Raw genomic sequence first — 6,688 nt, 5'->3', positions numbered from 1 at the left:
ATTGCTTCTCTTGCTTAAATCAAGGTGTTTTACAGAAATGGAGCAATTTCCCAGTCAACATTACATTAAACAACAATGTAAAATCATGGACAACAATCAGTAAAAAAAAAAATCCACATAGCAATGATAATCAATAAATACATATTCACATCAATATTTCTTCTGAAGAAGGAACATGTGTCCCAGCATTTTTTGGGATGGTCTTATAAAAGGCATCACAACCGACAAAGACTCCAGTTTTTCCCCAAGATCAATGCAGCTCCTAGAACTCTATGCACAAATATACTCAGTTTGTTTTGGAATTGCAATAGTACATTTAAAAAAAGGCCGCCGCAGCACGCTTCGACTTAAAAATGTCTTGCTAATTCAACTACTTTTATATAATTATTGCATCCTGCTATTTCATAAAAGTGCCTAAAGCAATTTTGTTAGTTTTCAGAGGGGGTAAATTTTCAAATGGTTTAGCTACTGAATTAGGCAGCTAGTTTGGCTGTTTTGAAAAACTTGCTGCTGTTGATTAGCTAAATATAATTTCTCTTTAGAAAATTGAGAAAAGTTCCTTGCACACAACAGTACCCACATATGGCAGCTTACTGAGTATTGCCTTGAGTATGTCACTATTTTGTATGAAGTTTTTGAAATACATTGCTTATGTTCTTTCTGTGCAGTTGCTTGTAAATCTGTTGCACTGGATTCAAGTCATAGAGTTGGACATTTATTAGCTGCCCATGTTTGTTTCCCATGCTTTAGCTAAGAAGTGGTGAGCCACTGTTACTGAACTTGGGTAAATTTATTCATGAATCTGAGGGGAAGTAATGTTAGCATGATGAGATACTACATACATTCCAGTTAAAAAAAAAAATAAAAAAATGCACAGTAGCTTGTACAAGAATTTTCTTATTCAAAGCACAGGAAAGGCATACACTGGGTACCAAAGAAAACTGCTTGTCTGAAGACAAGAATCTGAACAAGACTGGTTGGTTGAATGAAAGAAAGTAGTTTCAAGCTCTGTTCTTCTCCAAATGTATTGCAGTAGATTTTATTTATTTATTTATTTATTTATTTATTTTACCATAAGAAGCTAAAATACTAATTGTTTTGTATGTAGGTTGCCTTAAATTTGTACCACTTTCCTTCAACCGCTTGTTGGGGATTTCCTTAGTAAACAAGTCCATCTCTTTCATGCACAATTAAACTAATACCATTTTGAAACGTACAGCAAATGTTTTTGAGATAAAAGATAGAAAAACAATACAGTAATGTATTCCGTAGCAGATAAAAGGCATGCTCTGGGTCTTATGGAGAAGGATGTCCTGATCCAACAATGTCTGAGAGGGAACAGCCATTGTTGATTTATAGCACCAATCTAGGTTTTCAGAACGAGCTTTTGCTGAGGTTTGTTGACTTGTTAACCACCTTTGACCATACTGCACAAAGGAATAGGTGGCAAATTCTATCTTCGCTGATATCTTCAATCAAGCATTTAACCTCAACTCTTAACTGTCTCATATTTTAGGTACACAATGTGCCTTTTCACGTGCCCATGTCGTTTGAGTGTTAGGCTCCTTGTTTTTATAGCTTGCTGTGGACTTTTCTCAATTTATCTCATCAACCTGATCTGTATCTTTTCATCGATTGTAGGCTCTGCCATTTCTTTCCCCCTTTTCAGATCTCACTACTGGTCATTTAATTTTCTCTCTACTTTTCGCCATCTTGGTTTAAGAACACAGTTATTGACTTGCACCAGTGAAGAAAGAGCTTGTGGTTAAGCCTCTACAAAATATAATGGAGTTTCAATACGTTGTCAAGTTAGACTATTCAAATTCCCAGGAACTGTGCATATATGTTTAAATGAAAATGATTAGCTGAGGCTTTGCATTTATTGCTGTATAACAGTATTTTCAAGTGGCACCATATAGTTGAGACATCTACATTGTGCCTGTCATGTTGACCGTCATGCTGCTTCATACAGTTCCTATTTACCGTAGTCAGGAGTTGTAATGCATTGTGCTGTGCATTTTCAAAACAGTTGAAAATAACCAGTATGAAGATCCTATCCTCCTCTGCCCATCGTGAGGATTCCTTGTGCTGTACACCCTTAGTAATGTTGCTTCATCTCGCGTGATTCGTTTCTGCCTCAGTCAGATGTAGGAATTCACCGTGGTCCTGTTGCATCAGCAATGCTGTTGGCAGTGATAATTGCCTTTTTATTATTCGGTTCCCTCCAGTGCTAGGGAGAAGCCTAGAGGTCCCTGCATCCCATCTTCTAGCATTAGATTTGCTGATCAGCACAAAAGTCAGAAGTGCAAGAATTGATTGATGTGCACGTGCAACAGAAACAAGCATGGCGTACCAGACTGTGGTCTGATTGAGTTTCCTGTACCAGCTCATTTTCTAGGTCACTGGGCTAGTTATACATGGGTGAATATTTCCTTAATCCACAGAACAAATTTACCCTCTTGTTCAAAATATAATAATAATAATTGCTAAAATGAGCGAAAACAAAAATAAAGCCAGAAATCAAATAAGGGATGTGGTATTGCAGTTGGAAAGGACAATGGGCAGATTACATGGATCTGGCGGTCTTTAGCCACTGTCATTTCCTAGGCTTTTATGATAGGTACATCCTTAAACTTTGTTTCTCCTTTTTTAAATTCTCCCATTGACTTTTTAGATTGTATGAATGTTAGGTTGATGGCGTGGAAAACAAAAATCATCTGAACAAGTAAAGGCAGTGCAAGCTATATTCCTTCTGCCCCAACAATGTACCTCAACCCTGGTCTAGAGGGACCACCTCCAGGAGTCGACAGGGAAGTCCAGCTTCTGTGCTGATTCACTGCTGAGGCTACCAAATAGGGTGCCAATTAACACCTATTAGGGTGGCAATTTGATGTGGTCAAGTATCTATTGGGAACTGGACTAAAATCACTCATTATACCTTTTGCAGACCATGGAGGAGTTGTCATGTGGTAATGACCATTGCTTATTGCCAGGCATTGCCATTTGTGATGAAAATGAATGTAAAAACAGAGCATTATCATTTATGTCACTATGAAACCAAGTTTCATCTTTGAAAGTGGTGAAAGCTTAAATTTGAAGAACATAAGAACATGCCATACTGGGTCAGACCAAGGGACCATCAAGCCCAGTATCCTGTTTCCAACAGTGGCCAATCCAGGCTACAAGTACCTGGAAGGATTCCAAGCTCTTTATCCCAAGAACATGCAGTGGATTTCTGCAATCTACCTTAATAAAAGGAATTTGTCCAAACCATCTTTAAATGCAGCTACACTAATAACTTTTACCACATCCTCTGGCAATGAATTCCAGAGCTTAATTATGAATAGAGTAAAAAAATTATCTTATTAGTTTTAAATGTATTTCTTAGTAACTTCATTGTGTGTCCCCTTGTCTTTGTACTTTTTTGAAAGAATAAACAACTGATTAATATGTACTTGTTCCATTCCACTTATTATTTTATAGACCTCGATCATATCTCCCCTCAGCCTTCTCTTCTCCAAGCTGAAGAGTCCTAAACTCTTTAGCCTTTCTTCATAGGGGAATAATTCATCCTCTATCATTTTGGTCAGCCTTCTCTGTACCTTTTCTTATTCTGTTATATCTTTCTTGAGATGTGGTGACTAGAACTGCACACACTACTCAACATGAGATCACACCATGGAGCGATACAGAGGCATTATGATATTCTCTGTTTTATTCTCCACTCCTTTCCTAATAATCCCTAGCATTAGATTTGCTTTCTTGGCTGCTGCTGCACACTGAGAAGAAGATTTCAACGTATTTTCAGTGATAACCCCTAGATCCTTTTCCTGAGTGATGACTCTTAATGTGGAACCTTGCATTGTGTAGATATAATTTGGGTTACTCTTGTCCACATTAAATCTCATTTGTCACTTGCATGCCCAGTCTCCCAGATTTGCAAGGTCCTCTTGCAATTTCTCACAATCCTCTTCTGATTTGACAGTTTTGAATAATTTTGTGTCATTGGCAAATTTGATCACCTCGCTTGTTCCCATTTCCAGGTCATTTATAAATATATTAAAAAGCAGTAGTCCTAGGGAACAGATCCCAGGGGCACTCCACTATTCACCTTTTTCCATTGGGAACATTTACAATTTAGCCCTGCTCTCTGTTTGCCATGTTTTAACCAATTTGCAGTACACAATAGGACACTTCCCTCCAGCCCATGACTTTTTAATTTCCTTTCATGAGGGACTTTATCAAATGCTTTCTGGGAAGTTTGGGTGTATGAATGGAAGACACTGGTAAAGGGCTAAACTATTCTTCCATAAATGCAAGGAACAGGAAGATTGCTGTAAACATATTTTGTTCAGAGCAGTCCTAGTGAATTCCTGGTTTATTAGTAATGGACAAAAGCACAAATGTTTGGAGCTGGGTAATGCAGAAGCCCACGCTATGCAAAGTTTGACACTGTCCAAACCTTACAACTTGTATGTTTATTGCACTTCTATATGTACTGTCCATGAAAGTCATTATAAATTGTGTGTCTATATGGGGACTAAATTTGGTTTTATTGTCTAAAGGGGCTGCAGACATGGAAAATAGAGGCATCATTACAATTAGTATTATGTACTGAGCTTTTTACATTTCAGTTCCCAGGAGACCCATTGAAGAATAGAAAAGAAAAACGATTTGTATCCAGTTTCAAAAATACATTAATTGACAAAAGAGGAATTTATGTGTTTCTTGGTGATGATTATGTAACCGCTTGAAGGGGTATATAAAATAATGGAGGGGTTTTCCCTATTATTTAAGGGTTAACCCTACCAAATTTGTATGGTGGGTTCTTAAAATTGGTCATGCAGATGGTGAAGTGGACCTTAATGGTAACAGCAAGACTAGAGTATGACTCCGTTCTTTTCTCTTAATGATTGGATAGGGAGGATATCCATCCAGTCCCTTCTATGAACTCTGAGCCCATACTTCACCATAGTATTGGCTAGGTAAGTGTGGCAGATACCCAAGATTCAGAGTTCAAAAAATTAACTTTAATTGTTTTGTATGAACCAGCCAGCAACTATAGACATGGATATGAAGCAAGATTACATGTGTACCACTGAATACATCAGGAATTCATGGGCTTCCAAACAGAATCACATAATATTCCAATTTACTTAGGAACATTGATACATTCCTCGACAATACATTTCCTCATGAACATTTCTTTGCCATAGACCATCCTGAAGGGATGGTCTATGGCAAAGAAAGGGATGGTCTACTATCACAGTTTTATAGTACCAGATTGCTGTTGAGGACTGGTATTCGTTTTTAGCATATCCCTTTCAACATTCACATCCAAAGGGGACCAAATGCAACTCCCAGTTACCTGGGTTATTCACACTTCTGGGGTCTTCGACCTCGCTTATGATTTTCACTTTCCTGCCAGTGCAGGTTCCCCGAGCCACTGCACTTCAGGGGATACTCCGGGGTATGCCTCAACTCTGCCTTGCCCCACTCCTGAACTCCTGGCCCACTTCCTCAGAGGGAGGAATGTCCCCCTCTTCCTTTTGCCTTCTGGTTATGTTTCTCCTTCACCTCTTTGGTAACCCATTACGTGACACTCCATGGCCACGAGTCTCTCCCCTTGAGGGGAAGAGACCCTATAGGGTCCCATTGCCCGCAGGCCGACTACTCAAGATGGTTACATACTGGAGGTCACTATCCCTTGCCCCTTCTTCGATAAGATGGACCCAGGAAGCAAACTAGAAGTCAGAGGCAAGAAGTCAAATTCAAATTACCGCAATACTGCGTGTATATCTAAACCATAGATTTGGATTAAGTCACTAAGAATGTGCTATCATTTAAGAAGATATTTTATGCCAAGGATGATGCATCAATGCGCATATATACAAAAAATAATTAAGAGATGACGATTTATATTCCATTATATTTCAATTTTTCCTATTTTTTTAAATTTAGATTTATATTCTGCTTTTCACACTTTTTTCAGAGCTTCAAAGTAGATTACATTCAGGTACTGTAGGTATTTCCCTATCCCCAGAGGGCTTACAATCTAAATTTGTACCTGATTTTTTCCGATAATAAAGTGGGTCACCTCATACCACTTTCGCGCATAAAATCCTGATGCAGCCAATTTGGCAAAACTCAGCCAGAGTTGGGCGCTTTTAACCGATTGTATAATACATTTCCATACATCTAAGGCTCCTGGTCTATCCATTCTATCCATTGTCTTCTTGTCTCTTTCTTTGATGAGGACAGGAACTAAAGGACAAAATCCTGCTAGAAGGTCCCACTTTTATAGCTTCCCACCATAAACTTGGTCACCCACTCAGAAGGCCCCAGCTCTTTTAAAGAGAACATACACATCATGTCCCCACAGACACATTATCCATTAAATACCCTGCTTACTATATGAAACGCCATCCAGTGGTCTTTTAATAGCACCGCATATACAAAGCATTCAAATATTTTTCCCAACAAGGCAACCATAAATTCCCGGAGTCTCCCCCCACCCAGGACCTCTTGTACCAGGCTTAAAGAGTTCACCATGTTTTGGGGTCCCTTTCTTGTGGGGGGCTCTCCCTATACTATATAAGTACTGCAGGTTATAAGTATTGCACTGTATTTTAACAGATATTAAGAAATAATGAAAAGAGGTTTACACTAAAAAAAAAAAAAAGGATTA

Source organism: Rhinatrema bivittatum, chromosome 8 (genome assembly GCF_901001135.1).
Source record: "Rhinatrema bivittatum chromosome 8, aRhiBiv1.1, whole genome shotgun sequence".
NCBI classification, from domain to species: Eukaryota; Metazoa; Chordata; class Amphibia; order Gymnophiona; family Rhinatrematidae; genus Rhinatrema; species Rhinatrema bivittatum.
This window is presented reverse-complemented; position numbering follows the sequence as displayed.